General features: G+C 44.9%; 1 protein-coding gene across 5 annotated transcripts in view; it reads left to right on the forward strand.

The window, feature by feature from the left end:
• CSNK1G1 (casein kinase 1 gamma 1) overlaps positions 1-19,758 on the forward strand; it is a 108,491-nt gene that overhangs the window by 17,130 nt on the left and 71,603 nt on the right. For 3 of the 5 annotated variants that reach the window (XM_033070641.2, XM_033070645.2, XM_033070642.2), the window contains exon 2: positions 2,324-2,410. The gene's annotated coding sequence lies outside the window, so the exon portion shown is untranslated. The remainder of the gene's footprint in view (positions 1-2,323; positions 2,411-19,758) is intronic. The other 2 variants (XM_033070643.2, XM_033070644.2) reach the window with 1 other exon arrangement.

The following is a 19,758-nucleotide window of genomic DNA, read 5'->3' on the forward strand; positions in this document are numbered from 1 at the left end:
GGCTTTGGGCATCAAGGCTGGATGGAAAGGGAGAGGCTGGAGCTTGTTACTATGATAAGCTGGTGCTCTAATAACTGGCCATCCTCATATTCTCACTTGCTAACCATTGCTTTCTGCTGCTGCCAGAGGTGCCTTTCTGCTCCGTGCCGCGCTTCCTGGCTTCCTGGCCACATTTAACATGGGCAGGATTTCTTGGTGTATGACCAGGGAAAGGACAGAGAACAAGCACTGCATTTTGAACCTTGAGTTCTCTCAGGACACTGGAGTCACATGTGTGAGCATGGGAGTCATATTTGCTGTGCTTCAGGTCAAAAACTCTGTTAAAAACGGTCTTGAATGAGGTGGGGATGGGTTTTGTCACTTGGCCTTGCCAGTAGGAAGTAGCAGAGTCTGACCAGTGCGGGCATTTTCCCATGTTGCACTTTGATCCATCCTCTGTAACATGCTGGTTGTATTGTCCTTTGAGCAGAACATGAATAATGCGTAACTCCTGGTTCAAACCTGAACCTTAGGATGGCATGAGATGATTTATTTACCTTTATAAAGTGAATCATTGTACCATTGAGTGTATTATAAATAGTCTTCTGGTTTGCTTCCTTGTTTGGAGTCACCACCAAACATTGGGATTGGTGTAAGGAAACTACGTTTCTGGCCAGTGAACCTATCTGGAATTTTTATGCACAGCTTTTGGTTTTCTTTCTAAGTTTAAGTAGGGCATATTCCAAGTAGCAAGAGAGCAGAGCTGAATGGATGTTCAGCATTTAAATATGTGGACTGTCATGTAAATGGGATGCTCCAATTTTTTGCCCAGGAGTGGATGACGAGTGACTAAATAAAGCTGCAATCCCTGTTTTCCTGTGAATAGGTGCTTGTGTTTTCCCTTTCTTTTAGGTCTTGGTTTGGTACAAGTTTGACTGGTTCTTCCTGCTGCAGCCTCTGACCTGGTCAAATAACTTGAAATTACTTTAGTATCGAGTAGAACAAAAGTTGACCTTAAATGCTTCACAGTAATTTTTATATTGAGGTCTACATTCAGCTCCCTAATGCCTTTTCATTTGAGAGGAATGAGTGTCACTGCTTGTACACTGGAGTAGTGGGGTGTGTTCCTCACACTGGTGGTTGGCTTCATTCCGAAGCTGGTGCTGGATAACTACACAGGAGGATTAATTAATGATAGCTGTTGGGAGCTCATGAGGACTTTCAAAGTCTGCTACAGCCCCACTGAGCAATCCCCCAAGCTTCTCAAGGACAAAAACCATGAACAACATCAGAAGAGCATGGATGTGACTTGGACTGGACTGTCCACAAGCTCCTGAAAGGACAGGGCAGAGGTGGACATAAAATTCCCACATGCTTCAGTCAAAGTGGTGTCACTCAGCAACTCACACACAGTGACTTCAGTCTGTCTTGTACTTCATGTTGGAGAAAGCAAAAACACCCTCTGGTTTAAGATACTAGTATGGACCTTTGTGTTGCCTTGCTGTAACTGTTGGAAAAATAAGGATAAAGTGCCAACTTAGCCTGAAATACCCATTTGGGAGCTGGTTACTTGTAGCCTGTATAAGGGAGTCTCCCATGGTTTTTCAGAAGAATCTTCTTTAGATGACAGTCAGAGCTTCTCAGAACTTAGTTGCTTTTTAAAATTTTCATTTTTGTTAGAACTATCCATGTGTTTTCTTCCAAAGGACATTACATGCCCAAGTTTTGAGTGCAGAACAGAACAGGCTGTCTCTGGTTGCTCTGGGCAGAGTTACCCAGAAATACTTTCATTTGAGTTTGATTTCCACACCTGTCTTAGAGTCCACTCCCTCTCAGAAATTGCCGTTTGGACCTTGTGCTCTGGAGGGTGTTTTTTTAAGGAAGAAAGTCACAAACAAATAAAAAAAACCCCCTTGTTCTGACTGAAGTGCCTGGAGCATGGCAGGAGATGGACCCAGACCAGGAATACTGAGTCAAGGGTGTTCAGGTTGGGAGCTTGTTTCCCAAGGAGGGGAAACACAGTTTATTAGAAACAAAACCTCCAGTTACTGAAGAGACAGAAATACCTATTTTTTAAGAAAACACTGTCTTCTGAACTTAAGTTTACATTATTTATTGCATAGAAAACTGTGAGTTTGCACTGACATAGGGTAAGGAGAATGATTTTCCTATGAACAGTAGGGTTTGGTTCCGTTTCATCCCCAGTACCTGGAAACCGCCTTATCCAGCTAAAACCAAACAATGCCTTTTTTGTTTTAAAGCAGAATACATACAGTAAGATTGGAAGTCACTGGTGTGAAGTGTTGCACTGAGACTTCCTAAAATGTACTTTCTTCCTTACCAGGTTCAGTACGGATATGAGTGCCTGGCTGCTCTGCTGTTCCCGTGCCCCAGCACTTGCTGCCCTAAGAAGTGAGTTACACATCGTGTGGTGAGTGCCACATACCTTTGATATTCTGTTGTGTCTTAGCTTGGAACTCAAATGTTCCTTCCCGAAAAACCCAAAGTCACCTGTATTTGATAAGAGGCACCTCCCTTATGGAAACAAGGAGAAGTGAGGCTGTTCAGCCTGGAGAAGGGAAGGTTGGTGAGACCCTGGCATGGCTGTCCAGAGCATCTGTGACTGCCCCATCCCCAGAAGTGTCCAAGGCCAGGATATGGCTTGGAGTAGCCTGGTCTAGGGGAAGACGTTCCTGCTTATGGCAGGGGGTAAAACAATAAACAATCTGATCTTTAAGGTCCCATCCAACCCAAACCATTCTAGGATTCTTTGATTCTCTATATAAGGTAAGACACTAAAAATCTGGTATCTTATCTGGACTATCAATGAAATATCTGCTGAGCCTATGGAAGGATGCTTAGAGACCCAAGTATAAGTTGTTCAGTTCTTATTCCTTGTTTCCATTTTGATTTTTTTTCCTCTCAGTTTTGTCAGCATTTTTCATCTGAAGTCACGTATCTGGGAACTTACATCCCGGATTTTCTTTCCCTGGCATTATTTTTAGAAAGATGCTTGTGGAGCTGAGAAGTAGGTAGCTGCAGTGTTGCTTGTCAGTGACAAACAAGGAAATTGGACAGGATTAAAGGCAGGGAGAGTCCAGAGTCTTTTGTGGTGAACTGAGAGCAGAGTTCTTGTGTTCTGTGTATGTATGTGTGTGACAAATAAAATAAGGGCCAGGTTACCTATTCTGTAACAGCTCACCTATGGAATGAGCAGAAAACTCAAAATTGAAGTCGTCAGGAAAATTTTCCTCTCCAGAAATCAGTGGCATAGTATTTGTGGGTGAGAGTGTTGGACTGATTCCAGTGGAGGTAGATCCCTTGATTTTATGAAGATAAATCAGTGAGTGTTTGGTGAGGGTAGTGACCTTTAGGGAGTACAAAAGTCCCTGCTTGGCACAAGGGATCTTTGGAGTGTACATAAAGGCTGAAATTGGCAGTAGTTCCCTTTCTGGACTTCTGGAAAAGGATTTATGTAGTGACAAACTTTTTATTTTTTTCTTTGTAGACTAAGTGATCCTGATTAAGTCATTGGGATGTTTAGGGCCATAGTTGTGCAGCATCCTTTGGGAATTTTGTTTCTATTTTTGGCCAAAATGGGGTGACAAAACAAGTTATTTTAAAATGGTAATTTCGATTTAGAACTTTCTGTGTAGACAGTTTCATGAGCTCTTGCCTTTTGGTTATTTCAGGTTGGGGCGTGGGGGTTGCAGTGGATGGGCCACAGTGTCATCCTCTCAGCAGCTTCCAGCCTGGAGGAGAAATCTGGTTCCAATTTTGCTTGATATTGTATCTCAAATTATTTTTGCAGCTTCATTCCCTAGAACTAATTTGTCTATTTTTGGTGACAGTAGTAGGAGTATCATTAGTTGTTGAAAAGTGTTTAGTTTGAGCAGTTCATGGTGGTGCAGTACAGTGCTTTAATAGCTTCTGTGAGCCCAGCAGAGGCTGTGTCATCTGCCTGGACCTTTTTTCACATTGATTTTTTCTTAAAGAGAAGTTCCTGCGGTCTAAAGCTTTGCTATTGTGATGTTGTGGAGGGTTTCTTTCGGAACTGAAGTCACTGGCTTGTTTTTCTATGTCCTGCCTGTAAGATGTGTGGGATCTTGGGAAGTCTTTTTGACTCAAATATACCTATTTCCCAAGGTTTGCATTTGTAGCATGCTTTTTCACTTGGGTGAAGCTTGTTTCCTGTTCCTGCCTCCTTCTATCTTTCTGTATATTTTAACTTAATATTTAAAGATGTACTGGTTTTCCCATTCTATGACTTCCACAGGTGCTACTGTGAGCCAGCACTCTGCCTCGTGCCATTACTTGTCTGTGTGCATCCTCACCTGTGTGTTCCCTTCCTCAGGATCCCCAAAGTTCACAGGCCTGACTTCTTCCCATTCCAGATACTTCCCTCCCACATTTGTGCTGCAGAACCAGGCATTATCCATGTGAGTGAGGAGCTGGCTCTTGGCACTGCCATAGTGACCTCAGTGTGCTCAGTCAGCCACATCCAGCTTGAGGAATTTGGCCTTAAGTGCAAATTTTTTTCCCTGGATGGCATAAATGAACAAGAGCAACAGCATCTGCAGTCTCAAGCTGATGTCCAAAACCGGGGAGGCAGCTGTGAGGGTTGTAGGTGCCTCCTCTGTACCTGCTTGCATCCTGAGAGCAGCCCTGGTCCTGTGGGGAAGCCTAAATTTCTTTATGTATATGGAGCTTTCTAGTTGCATTAGTCATCCATCAGGCTTCTGATTATTTACGTGCTTAAGCGTTCCTCAAAAAACAGAAATATCTATTTGTAGAAAGGTACATCATGTGAAGTGCAATTCCAATATAATGGAGCTGCCTGCTGGAGGTATTCTTGGGAATTTTGTCCTTCCAGTTGTGGGACTTCAGGAGCTGGAGAGCCCCCATCAAAGATCTGAAATCTTGCAGGCTTCTGGTTGATCTTCTGGTGGACATACATAGTGATACATTAGAGCTCCTCTTAAATTCTCCCACGAAATCACTCCTCCTCATCAGCCCAGTGCAGCCTCAGCTGGTTGATGTTGTTCTCAAGACACTGAAAAACCCTGAGGAAAAGGTGATCTGCAGCATTAAGGGAAAATATTCTTCCATTGAGCATGAGAGAAATGGACTCAAATAGTCAAAGACCAAAACCCTCTTCTCTAACTCTTGAACTTGTTCTGTCTTGAGCTAAGCCTGAAAGTCCTAAAGCTGAAATGGTCCATTTTTAACCTGTAATTTGTTTGTCTGTGCTGTTTTGTAGAAAATCTCTAGGACATTTCCTAGCTAGAAAATTAATTCCAATACAGCACGATTATATCCTCATAAACTTAGAGAACTCAAATCTTCATGCATTTTGTAATGCATGTAATGTGAGTTGACTTCATTGTATTCTAACCTAGAAATTAAATGTGAGGTTTCATGTAAGGTTTTGAGATTCACAGACTGGCAAAACACTTGTCCTTGCTTATGCAGTCTGGCTTTTATGTAACTGATAGTCGGTTTCCTCTAGCAACAGCCACCAGATGTTTTGCTGAACAAGGCTTAATTCTTTAAAATTGACCTGTGAGAAATGTGTGAAGGCGAACAGGGAGGCGGAACAATTGTATGCCAATGTGATTTCCATTTCCTTGCTAAAATCCCACTGCAAGCCTTGGAGTTTGATTCCAGCAACGACAGATCCTGATTTTTGTGGTATACTATGAGGCCTTGTCCATGGATTTTAGTGTTTCCAAAAATGTGATATTGGGAGCAGGGGGATAGGATCAAGCTGTCTTACAACAGTTAGTGTTACTTGGGCAATTAGCACTGTATGGATTAATTCTATTTGGTGGCTATGCCACCATGGGAATCCTGCTGTCCACAGGTCTTCTGTGATCAACCTTGTGCTTTGCTAGAGTATTTCCTGTTTCTGTATTTCCTATTTATGGATAACCAACTCCTACCTCAGTTTTCCAGCTAGTGGAAGAGAGTGACCCAGTAGGGGAGAGTGGTCCTGGTGGTCACTGCAAGAAGTTCCCAGCAGCTCTTGTCTCTGAAACATCCCTGTTCTGGGGGTTTGTCCTGTCCATCCAGGACCACTTTGTGTGGGAGAAGATTGCACAGGGGTTGTTTGCTGAGAGTGAATTATTTGCAACCTGGATTTTTGGGTCTGTTGTTTTCTTGTCCAAGTCTGCAGAGACCACACAAATCAAGCCAGAGTTGTGCCATTTCCTTTCCTCACAAGGGTATCTTGCTCCCATTGTGCTGTTTCTTGTGCAGTTTGGACATGGAGGTGTGCACTGGGCAGGTGATCTTCAAGAGGAAATTTACTGGTGTGTAACTGGGGGCACTGGTGATAGCTCTGTTCCTGAGAAGTAAGGATTGGGTAGAGAAGTTCAGCTCTGCAAATAGTTTCAAGGTTTTGGAGACCAAAAGTGCCTGCTGGTTTAGGCTAAAGGTGTTTCTGCTGGAAATAAGAATTCTCCAGTGCTGGAAATGCTTCAGGACACAGTGTGGAAGCTCCAGTCTTCAAAATTAGGGATTTTGGTACGTGTGGGACTTTGTTTTGGTGATTTTTGAGAAGTTCTAGGTGTCTGCCACAAAATTTTGGTACCACTTAAGCCAGCAGTAACTTGCAAATCCTTTTCTTGTAGTAAGATGTGCAATGGGTACTCGAAGTAGCAGCCTGAACTAGCATTCCCTTGTGTCTTTAAGTTTTGAAATTCAACATTTCCTGTCCTGTTTTCTTCTGATGGGATGGTGGAGAGAGGCTGTGCTATATCCTAGTGTTCCAGAAACCTGTGAAGGGTGGAAGATGTGACTACAGTTTGAGGGAGAGCTGTTGCTGCTTTACACAACCAATGTGTTAAGCATAACACAAATGACAGCCTTTATGTTCTGGTATTGTTATACAGAGCTACTGAAAATTACCAAAGGGCAGGGGAAGCATAACTTCTTAAATTCCTGCGTTTATTGTGGGGTGTTAGAAGAATCATAAATGTCCAATTGTCCCCAAGTTCCTTCTCTATCCAGTTAATGCAGCAACAACCTGCTTCTACTGAGAAGGATGGTGTCATCTTACCTGTGCCTTTCCTTGTGCTGGTTCTGAGGATTCCTTTCACCTCTCAGTAGGATGGTGAGGCCCTAGCACAGGTTGCCCAGAGAAGTCGTGGCTGCTCCATCTCTCTAAGTGCTCAAGGATGGGGCTTGGAGCAACCTTGGGATGATGCAAGATGTTCCTGTCCATGCCACGGGGATGGAAATGGGTGAGCTTTAAGATTCCTTCCAACCCAGTCCAGTCTGGGATTCAGCTGGCAGCAAGCCCTGCAGTTCTGGAGTTGACTCACTGAGAGGTCAAACAAGTGCTAGAGCTGGTAAAAAGGATAGACTTGAGGGTGTTTAATGCACAGTTAGGAAAGGAGGTGCCTTTTGGGATAGCTGGATGTTAACTGGGGTATACATCTGATGTGTGTGTACCAGGCATGGCTGTTTGGTAACCTGGGGGCTATTCAGCTCTTCAGTCAGAATTATCTCATCCCAGAATTAAAGAATCATTTAGGCTGGAAAAGACCTTTAAGAGCAAGTCCAACTTTTGACCATTTGACCTTTTGAACTAGGACAGAACACTAAGTCCTACCATCAGTCATTTCTTGAACACCTCCAGCAATGGTGACTCCACCACCTCCCTGAGCAGCTCGTTCTGATACAGTATAACTCCTTCTGAGAAGAAATTCTTCCAGATGTCTAACCTGAACCTCCCCTGGCACAGATTGAAGCCATGTCCTCTCACCTGTCATTCCCTCAGCCCCAACAAGACACCTAAAGTCTCCCACTCTATCCTTCCTCATTGTAACCATGCCAGTATGGGGCTCTCAGTGCTCATGAAGCTGCTCTGTCCCTCCTGGCAGCGTGGGAGGTGTGACCTTGACCCATGGAGGCCAATGCTTGGAGATTCCAGTGGGCTGGAGTTTCCTTGTCTTTGCCTAATTTCAGCTTTTAGCTTGCTTTAGCCTGGCTGCTGAACTACTAATACTCTGCTCATGGTCTCTTACATCCCTGGAATGGGCTGGAGAAGCCTGAGCTGCTCTGTGCTGTAGAAGCAGTGTTTCAGGCCCGTGGGATGCTGTGGGGCCGTTTGGGGGTTCACCTGAAGGCAGCTGCTAGGAAGTATGTGTAGATTGAATAGAAGGTTTGCTGGAATAAACTAATTTTTATCTGGGAAGGTTTCCTTGCTGCTCACTTCCTTTGGGTCATGAGTCTAGAGGTGTAAACACTTAGTAGTTTCAATTATAAAGATTTGGAGCTTTTTCTCATCACCTCAGCCCCCCTTTCTGAGCTTCAGCACTTGCAGATGATTGAGTGCAAAACACTTTCCTGTGAGTCTTTATCTTTTAAGACTAAGATCAAATCTAGAAGGGACCTGTCACAGTGAGTGGCATCCGTGCCCACGGCAGAGGGTTGTAACAAGATGACCTTTAAGACCCCTTATCACCCAAACCATTCCATGATTCCTTGACTATGTGGATTGCTGTACATATGGAGCTTTGACTCACACCCAAGGTCTGTGGCTGTGCTGTTGTTAATAGAACCAAGAAGGCTGGTTTTGAGCTGTGCTGGAGGCTTGGTCTTACTGATTACTTTCCTGGAGAAAAAAACCCACTACCAGGAAAACTAAAGTTTGATTGCTGAGTTTTGTACCTGATCACCGCCTAGATCAGGAATAAGCTGCTTTTTTGTATATGTATGTGAATTGGGAAAATCATCATACAGTACCACTGACCTTTCCTTAGAACAAACAGACCCCACTGCTGTCATGCACCTATCACAGTAATCCAGGGTATAATCCCTGGAAAAGACTATAAAATCATATTGATCCTTTCATTTTTTCAGCATGCAAGTGTGTAAGAGATGTCAGAGGATACTTGGGCTTCACCTGTATCTGGTAGTGTTTCAGGGGACACTAGAAGAGCTTGGCTCCTCAAAGTGGCATCTCCTGTTTCCTGTCAGATGTCCTTTGGTGTGAGTGGTCCCAGGTTGTGCTGTGCAGCATTTGCACATGTGGCCTGTGCAGACAGGGACTATCCAACCTTCTTTCTGGCCAGCTGGCAGGTGATGTGATTTCTACAGACAAATGCATGGTTGTTGTAATCTTCTCTTCCTCAAGCAGCAGCAGAGGTTGCAGGGCTGTAAATCACTTCAGAGAGTGCAGGTAATGAAGTCAGGTCCCTTGAGGACATCAGACAGGTACTTTATGGATGTGGTCAAGCAGTGGTCCATCGCAAACAGGGATTGATTATATTTAGGTAGGTTGTTCCCTTTTCCATGTGTGGCTTCACCTTGTCCTGAGATGCAGCCTGGGAGGGATATGATGGCCAGACCACCATGGCTGAGAGTTTGTTTTCCATTTTAATGTTGCCCTCAGGTTCTTGGAGATGTAATTTTTAACATTTCTTGTACCAGGAGGCAGATGGCCCTCAGTTTCCTTCTCACATAAACTTTTTTCTCCAGATGAATGAGAATCAAATCTGGGTGGTTTCTGTGACAAAACAACATTCTTCCAATTCTTGTTGTCTCAACTATCAGTGGAATTGGAAAATGGGTTAAAAAGACCTTTCTGATGCAGATGTCTAAGTTGGCCATGGTGAAATTGTCAAGTTTCACTTTTTCTGTGATGTCATCTTTGGGAACATGGAGCTGCTTCTGTGAACAAGAATAGTGGTTGATCTCAAATAAGCTCTGAAGGTCGCAGGTTCAAGAAGGGATGAGCTACCTTGCATGGCCTAAGCTGTAGGGTCACTGTTCTATGAGCTGTGAGAACAGAGGCTGCACAGACTCACCCAGAGCAGGGTGAGTTCAGTCATGTGTGGAAAACCAGTCCAGCACCGTTGCATCGATGATACGAGGTTTTGGGATAGTCCTTAAGTCCTTCACTCCCACATTGTGCTCTTCCTGTGCTCCTGGGGGCTTGGCTGGCTCGTACTTGTCCATCACTCCTGCACTGTAATGGCATTGGTTTCTCACAAATAATCTGAAATGCCCTTGTGCCACCTGCCTGTTTTCATGATCTGACTGACAAGACAGATAGAAATAGCCTGAATTTTCTTCCGCGTGTAGTGATTCAAAAGGGTATTTTGTGGCTGGGTACAGAGCCATTTTAGGGTTTCAAACCACAAAAGATAATGTTTGATAAAGCTGTCATCTAGAGATGCGATCAAGAGGTGCTGTCTTTTATTGTGGAAGAGCTGCCTTGTAGGCAGGAGAATTAGGATTGTTTTTCCAGCTTTCTCAAGGTCATGTTGTTGGCATGGGAGAGGGGAACAGGTGCTGTAATGGAGTAATTACTCTTGGAAATACAGTTTAAGATAGCACCTAAAGGGGATCTGTGGTTGAGGGAGGCAGGGTTCCAGCAAAGGATTCTTAGAGCTCAGCCTGTATTTAGGCAAAGATTTCGTGGTGGGGGAGGATTTAGATGGGAGGTTGGTCTCTCTCAGAGGGCAAAGAGGCTCTGTAGCAACTGACTTCTCACGTGGTTAGGAGGCAAGTCCTGCATGGGGAACTCCTCATGTCTTGTTTTAGGTGATGATTTTAAAACTAATAGGGTGGGAAAAGGTGTTGTGTCTCTGCTCAGTGAGGTTACTGCTTGTGGTTAGTCCAGGGCCATGCAGTGCAGGATAAAGGAACGTTATCATCAGGATGTGCTTCCCTTGGCTACAGATCTGTGAGTACCTATGTGGCGTCTCTGTGAAGTCCAGATGAGTGTGAGAGGTAGAATAAACAGCTTTGTCCTCCAGCTCCAGAAACTTCCTCTGATCATCACTCCTTGTTCAGTGTTCTCTTGCAGGGCACTGGCTTCAGTTTCTCCCATTGCTAATCCAGGGAGTCCATAAGGTGTTTTCTAATCTCAGTGCATCAAAGTGCATCACAATTGCTATGTCACAATTTTGGTCCTTTAGTGCGCGCACTTCTTATAGTTTCTGCTGCTGGAGTAAGTAAATTCAAGGATGTCTTAGGAAATGTGTTTCAGTTTTTGGATGATCCAGTATCTAATAAGGCCCAAGTTCTGAAGCTTTTTCTGTGGACAGCGATGAGCGACTCTACTCCCATGTGGATTCCTTTGTGTTATGCTGCACAGCTGAACTGGTGCTTCCTTATTTTTCTCACTGAGGGAATATGTTTAGATAGGTCTCCCAGGACTTTATCATAGCGATGGAGAAATTCAGGGTGTTTGAATTCTTTGTTAAGTGAGATTGATGCCGACTTTATGTTGTGGTCAACAGGCTGATGGGAAGAGATGGCATGCAGAAGGACCTGGAGAGGTGGGACTGTGGGAAACTCATGGAACTCAAGGCCAAGTGCAATATCCTGCCCCTGGGCCAGGACCACCCCAAGCACAAACACAGCCTGGGTGGAAAAGGGATTGAACACAGCCCTGGCAGTCCCAGTGCCCTGTGTGATTCCCCAGCTTGGGCAGCAGGAGAGGGGCAGATTCTGCCCTTCTGCCCTGCTCAGGTGAGACTCCACCTGCAGAGCTGACTCCAGTTCGTGGATCCCAGCAAAGAAAGGACATAGAGCTGCTAGAGCCAGTCCAGAAAAGGCCACTGAGATTGTTCAAGGGCTGGAGCCAGGCTGGGAGAGCTGGTAATGTTCATCTGGAGAAGGCTTCAGGGAGACCTCAGAGCCCCTTCCAGTGCCTAAAGGGGTTCCGAGAGCTGGAGAGGGACTTTGAACAAGGACCTAGAGGGACAGGAGAAGGGGAAAATGGCTTCCCACTGCCAGAGGGCAGGGTTAGATTGGATATTGGGAAGGAATACTTCTCTCTGAGGATGGGGATACCCTGGTACAGGTTTCCAGAGCAGCTGTGGCTGCCCCTGGATCCCTGGAAGTGTCTAAGGCCAGGCTGGATGAGGCTTGAAGCAACCTGGTCTAGTGGGAAGTGTCCCAACCCATGACAGTGAGTGGAACAAGCTGAGCTTCCAACCCAAACCAGTCTATAAACACAGGAAACAGAAACTTCTGGAACAGGAGTGTCAACAAGTAAATCTAATACCTTGAGAAATGCAGCAAAATCCTTCTTTTTTGTTAAGCTCAAGCCTTCACTCTTGTCCATACTAGCAAGTATTTATAGTTTTAGTGGTGTGTGCCTTGTCTTTCCTTCCTAATGGATTGCAGGACCACAAGTGAGTGGAAGATTTGTTTGTTTTGGCACAATATTTACATAAGCATGTCTGGAGTTTAGAGCAAACTGGAGCCAGGCATGAACTGTGCAAAGTCCTTAACATGAGGGAAAGGAGAGAAGCAGGAAGAGTTGTCATGTAAAATTACCTCTCTGAAACTGAACCATCCCTTCAGCTTATTTCCCTGCTGGTTTTCAGGCTGCTTCCTTGAGCTGACACGGCTCCATTGGATGCACTGTGAGCTTGAGTGTTTGTGTCAGTGCTGCCTGTTCCTGCCACTTGCCCTTCCTGGATGGGCTGTGTGTTGGTTAGGGCATTGAGTAGCTCCAGGGGTAATGCTCCTCTGGCACAAGTTGCAATAGATGTAACCAAAACAGCAAGGTGACCTCAGAAAGGGAGCTCAGGTGTTCACTCACTGTTAAAGTGCCTTTGATTGACCTGTCAGATAAGCATCAGGTGGTGACACAGTGCTGAGATGCCCATAAAGGGTTATCAGTGTCAATGGAAGAAGCTGACATGAGTTAAATCCACTGCTGTGACCTTCACATGGCAGCATTTCCAAATATTTGGCTTAATAATGAAAATAAATGTGCCGTGGAAGCTGGATATGACTTTGAAGTTATTGCTTGTGACTTAGCCATAGTTTATGGAATATCCTGAGCTGGAAGGGACCCACAGGGATCATTAAGTCCAGCACCTGTTCCTGCATAGGACACCCCAATAATCCCATGTCCCTAACAACATTATCGAAACGCTTCTTGAACTGTGGCAGCCTTGGGGCCAAGGCCATTCTCTGGGGCACCTGTTCAGTGCCTGACCACTCTCTGAGAGAAGAATTTTTTCCTAATATCCAACCTAACCCACCCTCACCACAATTCCATGGTGTTTTTCTCAGTGTGCAGGGATTTTGGGGATTGCAGATGTCCTTAGGCAATGTAGGCATTAACATCCTCTTGGACACATTGTCCATCACCCAGTGCAAAGGCAGGTAGTACCTGGCCACTCCTGTTTGCCAGCCTGTGTTCAGAAGAGCCAGGAAGGGATGGTGATGTCTCAACCAGGCTGATCCTTCAGAAATTTAAATTTGCCCCGTTTATGTGAGCTTGAGGGGGGAAATTTTATGACCTGGGTGCTGCCCATGTGAGAGTTAGATGCATACTGGCAGAAGACGTGTCTGAAACTTCTTGAGGCTATCACTGTGAGAAACCCGAGTGTTATTGTTGCCATCTCTGGTGCTGCACATGCCACCTAGATGTGTTCTGGTGTGTAGGATGGCTTTACAGGAATGCCAGTGCAGAGACTCCATCTCTACTTGTGCTGCTCCATCTGGAGCACATGGACCTCATCTTGGTGTTATTTTACAAAGAAGCTGCACCTGTAAAAGCACAGGTAGAAAAATGATAGGTGTGGGATGGTGCTTCCTAATACACCTAGAAGGAGCTAAAATACCCATGCAATGTCTGAAGACTTTTAAGGAGCTGACAGCTTCAAATTTGAGGAAGAAAAAACCAGAAAACCAACCAACAGCACAAACCTTCAAGTACTATCATTTTTTAAAGCCATGTGGCTGCTCATAGAGTGTTGGTGGCTCCTGCTTGGCTTCCTCCTGCGGGCAGTGCCACAGGCCACTTCCTTACCAGATTGAGAAAGGAACTTGGCCCCAACATTTACTTTCTGTGAACAAATGCAACTGTCTGACTGTGTATTTTGGGATTATGGTGCCTAATTGCCCTACTGAGGAAGTGCAGATTTTTATTGAGCTGATGGTGTTTATGTGGGTGTAGCCACCAGCGCAGAATTAGACTAGTAACCAAGGCTAGACCTTGCACTGGGGAGGAGGCAGTTCAACTGCCAGCAAACAGAGTGACCTTTGCTTCATTTAGAAATAAGTAAAGAAGTAAAGAAAAATAAATTATAATAAATGAAAATTTAAAAGGCAAGAGACAGGATCTGAATGTCTTCTGGCCTGCCTGCAAGGGAGTTGTGCTTCTCCAGTGGGCATTTTGCTTGGTCTGGATGTAATTCCTAGCAGCTTTCAGTCGCACAGGTAATCCAGATCCTTCTGACAGCTGAACTGCTTCACCAGAACACAGATTTGGGAGATCTGGGAGATTTAAGGAGTCTTACATCTCAGAGAGGAAGGAAATGATGACTCTTTTTGTGCCATGAGGATGCTGCCCTGTGGGATAGGTGGGTTTTGGGATGGGACAACTTGTTTTGGGGCTGCAGTGTTGACATAATGGAGTTTTTATAATCCCATACTGGAAGAGGAGACAAATTGCTGCAGAAGGTTTCAGGCTTTGAGTGTAACAGTGCCTCAAATCTCAAACTCTGGCAGTTTTTAATGGACATTATCTATCCCAATAAAAACCTTCCTCTCCTGTGACAGAAGTGGCAAGGAATCAGGGTGCTGGCAACAGCATTGGGTTGCTTAGACTAAAGTACTGTTTTTTATTAAGTCGAAATTAACAGGATTTATTACTTAGGGGTTGTGGTTCTTAGCTTTCCAGCTCCCTTGTGCTCTAAACCTCAGCAGCAGGTGAATGGTTAGTCAACGCTGTCTGCCTCCAAAAAAGCAGCCCATTAAAGGCTGGGGCAGATTTCTCTCCCTGTGTAGGTCTCAGGTATATAGTTTCCTGTTCAAGACATGGTTCAGTTGCAAAAAAAATATGTAGGTGATGTCAGTCAAATTCCTGCCAAATGTCTCATTATATGAAGAGGCAGCATGGCCTGCTCCTCTCTCCATCACTGCTGGAAAAGGCAGTATCGTCACAGAAAGAGAAGGTGAAGTTCAGGCATTAAAAGGAAGAAGCTATGGGCTATCAGGTTTTCTTGTGTTTTCCGTTAATACACTCCATCTCTCTCCTGTTGGCATCACCATTACTATTTTTTAAAGAAGTGCTGCTGTTTCATCTCTTACATCACCGTGTTTCCAGTTTATTACTCAGCTCTTACAAGGAGTTCTTAGTGATGAGCAACCTCGAATGAAGTCTGTTGAGCACTGTCAAGAGTCTGTGGGATGGAGTGACAGAGGCTTGGCAGAGTTCTCTTCCCCATTTTCTGTGTGGTGTTTGGGCTTTGCCTGCCATACCAGGTCTTAAAGTTCAGCTGCACAGAGTATACTTGAGACTTCTACCCACTCCACTGTTCTTGGGCATGTTCCTTTCTTATCTTTTCATCCTCTCTTCGTATGAGGTTGTGTGGTGGTGAAGAACAGCTGCTTGAGTTACTCTGGGGTCATACTTGGAATCACAGAAGGATATGGATGCACAGTCTCTTAGAGTCACACAAACTTTGTTCATCCCTGCAGGACACACCCGAGCCAGGCTGAATCATGCCCCATTTGTGGTGCATTTGGCACTCGCTGACTAAATCACCTCATTGAGTTAGGTACTTGCATGAAAATCCCTTTCTGAAACCCTCATAATTTCATTCCTGTTGCATGGAAGTGGAATTTTCTCCAAGGCTTTGCTGCTCTGTAGTGGATACTTGGACACTGAGAGAGCCCTTACACTCGTGTTTAGACCTCAGTGCTGCGAGAGTCCAGATGTTTTCCTGTCTCCTGAGCCATCAGATACAAACACTGAGCACCAGCAGGCTGATCACGAATCTGGACAGTGGTGTCTGAAGATTTTAGGAGCTGATATGAGACTTAGCAGAAGTTTGGTGTCTTTTTGAGCTGAGGCAACAAAGAAACCATTCTGCTTGTTTGTCCTCAGCTTTTGGAAGTGCTTTAGGTATTGGTGGAACAGAGAGGAGGCAACCTGTTCCCATCAGGTAACCACAAACCAAGCCTGGGGACCTGGAGCTTTTTTAAGTTGGATTAAAATCTAAATCCCACCTCACTGCTGTTCTGTTATGACATTTTTTATGGATACTGGATAGCACTCAACACAAATGTGTCCTTCCAGTTGTGTGCTGAATTCACTTTGGGACAGGGCCAAAAAGTTCTCAGCACCTCAGGGCTTCCTGTTATGCCAAGCTGGGTTCTATTAGCATAGTTTCTACCCACCCTTGCTATCAAGATGTCTTCAGTTTTCTTTGACCCATCTCCTCAACTTCACAAAGACTTTTCTCCTGGTGAGAGGTTTTTTTCCACCCCACACACACTGTGAAAGCTACCTTTGCTCTAAACTTGATATTTGCATTCCTTTCTGAAGCAGCAAAAAGCACTTCATGGTTTGGAGACTACCAAGGTTTTTTGGGGGCTGAGGGAAGTTGTGTTTGGCTGCCAAGTTCACCAGTCTTTTCAAGCTGTCTGAGCCTGTCCACAATTTATCCTCTGCTCTGCTTTTCCTTGCCAGACAGAGCACAGATAAAACACTTGTAGATGATTGAGGTGCATCTGTGTTAAATTAGGCTATAAATCTGTAAAAGTGATGTTGCTGCCAGTGATCTAAAGCTGCTCCAGAGCCTAAGCTCCCTTGGTGGTCTTGCCTAGGACTTGAATACCATTAACTGCAAACTAATCCATCAACCACCATGGATGCACCTGAATCCATGTGCTGTGGGTTATTCCTTGATGATGGATGCACATAGTTGTCTAGAAGTCATCTTTGCCCTTTTCTTCTTCAAATTTGTTGTCTGGAAGGAAGGGGATGGTGTAGGGACATCTGCACCTCTCTTTTTGCTGTTAAACAATCTGGTATTTTAAGAGGAAAAACAAACCTACAAGTTTATGATGCCTGGATATCAGAGAAGAGAACTTCTGCAGGATCTGTTGTAGAGCTTTTGCTGCTGGCAGGTTTTTCCTAATTCCCTCTGTGGCATCCCCATAAATACACATTTGTGCTGAAATCTGATCTTATGTGACCTTACACACATTTTGTGAGCAGAGATGGTATCCTGACCACCAGGCTCTTTGCGAAGTTATTCAAAGATTGGACTTGATGATCTTGGCAGCCTTTTCCAACCTTAGTAATTCTAAACACTGAGCTGTAAAGCTGGGGTCAGTTGCTGTACTGTCAGGAGGTAGATTCCAAAAGTGCATGTGGCAGTCCCCTCCAGGCAGGGACAGCAAGATGCAGGACCCCTGGGATGCAGGGAATGCAGCCCTGGGGCTGGTTGGAAGTATGGACTGAGCACCTGTGTGGATCACAGGGATGTGCTGCTCACAGCCAGACGTTGGCATTCAGATGAGATTTCTACAGAGGGATGAGTGTCTGACATTTGCTCAAGCCTCAGAAGATACAGGAGTGCTGATCAGGCAGTTCCATTTCAGCTTTTTCACTGCTCAGTCTTTAAAAAAAAAGTTGAACTCAGGTTTCATGAGGGTTTTTTTTCCTTTTATTCCAGCATTCAACTGTTCCTTTAGCTGTTCCAGCATAGTCTTCCTCTTAGACAGCACTAACCCTTCTTTTCTGACAGATTATGGTCTCTAGTACTTTTTACATCTATAGGAATATGCATCCCTGGCTGCTGGCACATGTTTGGCTAGGACTCAGTTGAGGGAGAGAAGTCGATGAATTGATCTCACATCACACAAACCGCTTCCCTGGAAAATGCCCTATGCTTTGTTTTGACTCTACTCATGTGGAAGAACTGAATTTCCAACTAAATTAGTTTTTCCCTTCCAAACATTCCTGGGTTTTGTGCTGAGCTTTCATAGAGGGGATTGGGAGAAAAGTTCAGGAATGAACTTAGAGAAATGGGTGCTTGGATCACTCTCAGAGAAGCAATCAACTGAGCTCACTTGGAAAATTAACTTGCCAATGGATTTAGTTGGGGATTATACAATTAATGTGTTTTAGCACGTTCACAAGGTCTTCAAGCAAAAGAGCTCTTGGAAGTTCACTTCACTTGGAAGAAGAAAGGCATGACTTTGTTTGGGTTCATCCCTGTTTGTAAAACTGTAATCAGAGGATGCAAACTTGACAGTCCTGGGCATTCATGAGTAATGAATGAGCGTAGTGATCCACAGTTGTCCATCCTTCTCCCTTCCCAGCAATACAGACTTAAATATTGTTTGTGTGCCTCCTTACTTTCTGCCTGTGAGGCGCTGAACAAAACCAACTGCACAAGCTGAAGATTAAATTGTTGGGTCAACTGATTGAACAGAAACAATTCATAATGTTTAAAAGGCATCTGTAGCCTCCAAGGTTGGGAAGAATCTCCCAAGTGAGGGGTGTCTGACCTGACGAGCACCTGCTTGCTGTAGCTGACAGCCAGCTTTTCACTGCTGTTCCCAGCTGTAAATTGCAACAGAGAATTTTGACCTACTTTTTCAGTTTTTCTGTTGTTTAGCATAACAGTGAGGACACTGAACCCAGGTCAGTGTAGTGCTGGTTGGGAAGCACAGATAAATGCTGATCTCTGTGTAGAGGTGCTGCTGTGGTACAGGGAGGGAGTTGGAGTACATCCAGTGGAAGATCCTTGAAGTAACCAGAAAGCTCTTGAGTGGGAGACAAAAAGGCAAAAAAAACCCCGAAAAAGATATTTCTCATGTCTGAGTGGGGAAAGTACTTGACCTTCCCTCTTCCCTTTCTTGACTTGGGTAACAACCAAGCACCAGAGCAGGGCCCTCTTCCAAGTAACACCAAGAGAATGGATCTGCTGGAGGAAGGCTCTGCAGAAGGATCTGGACAGGCTGGATCCATGGGACAAGGCCAGCAGTGTGATGGTCAATAGAGCCAAATGCTGGGTCCAGCACTTAAGTCACAACAGCCCTGCAGAATACTTAAGGCATGGAATTGGTGTCTGGGAGGCTGCCTGGTGGGAAAGGACCTCTAATGGTCAACATGAGCCCTGATGTGCTCAGGTGGCCAAAAAACAGCAGTGTCCTGGTTTGTGTCAGCAACAGTGTGACCAGCAGGACCAGGGTAAGGATTGACCACCTGTATTGGGCACTGCTGAGGCCACACCTGGAATCCTGGGGTCAGTTTTGGACCTCTCACAGCAAGAAAGATTGGAGGGTATCCTGGGAAGGGATGGGGCTGGAGCACCAGGAGCAGCTGAAGGAAGTGGGGAGGCTCAGCCTGAAGAAAAGGAGGCTCAGTGGCCCCTTCTGGCTCTCCACAGTTCCCTGACAGGAGGGTACAGCTGGGGAAGCGGGCAGGGGGATCAGGCTCTTCTGCAAGGGAACAAACAACAGGACAAGAGGAAACGGCCTCAAGCTGTGCCAGATGAGGGTCAATTTGAATACTAGGGAAAAGTTCTTCCTAGAAAGGGTTGTCAAAGATTGGAACAGGCTGCCCAGTGCCATGATGAAGTCATAATCTCTGGAAGTGTTCAAAAGATGTGTGGATGTGGCACTTGGGGACATGGGTACGTGGTGGCCTTGGCAGTGCTTGGTTAATGGTTGGACTTGATAACCTTAGAGAACCTTTCCAGTCTTACAGATTCTGTGATTCTAAGATAGGATATTTGATAGTCTGTTCATTTGTTTCCTCAGGAGCAGGGCTGATCTCAAAACTCTCTTATTTTCTCATTAATAGAATGGTGACTTTGCCATGAGTAAGTAAAGGGATAGCTGCACAAGAAAATTTTCTTGTGGCCAGTTGGAAGGGCAGAAGCAGGATAAGAAATGCAATGTCATGAAAGCAGGGAGATAAAGGCAGTGGGATGAGAATGCTTTAAGAAATGTGAAACCTGTAGAGATGTATGTCCATGCAGAAGAGAACAGAGCTGA

The sequence above is a fragment of the Catharus ustulatus genome, chromosome 12, assembly GCF_009819885.2.
Source record: "Catharus ustulatus isolate bCatUst1 chromosome 12, bCatUst1.pri.v2, whole genome shotgun sequence".
NCBI lineage: Eukaryota > Metazoa > Chordata > Aves > Passeriformes > Turdidae > Catharus > Catharus ustulatus.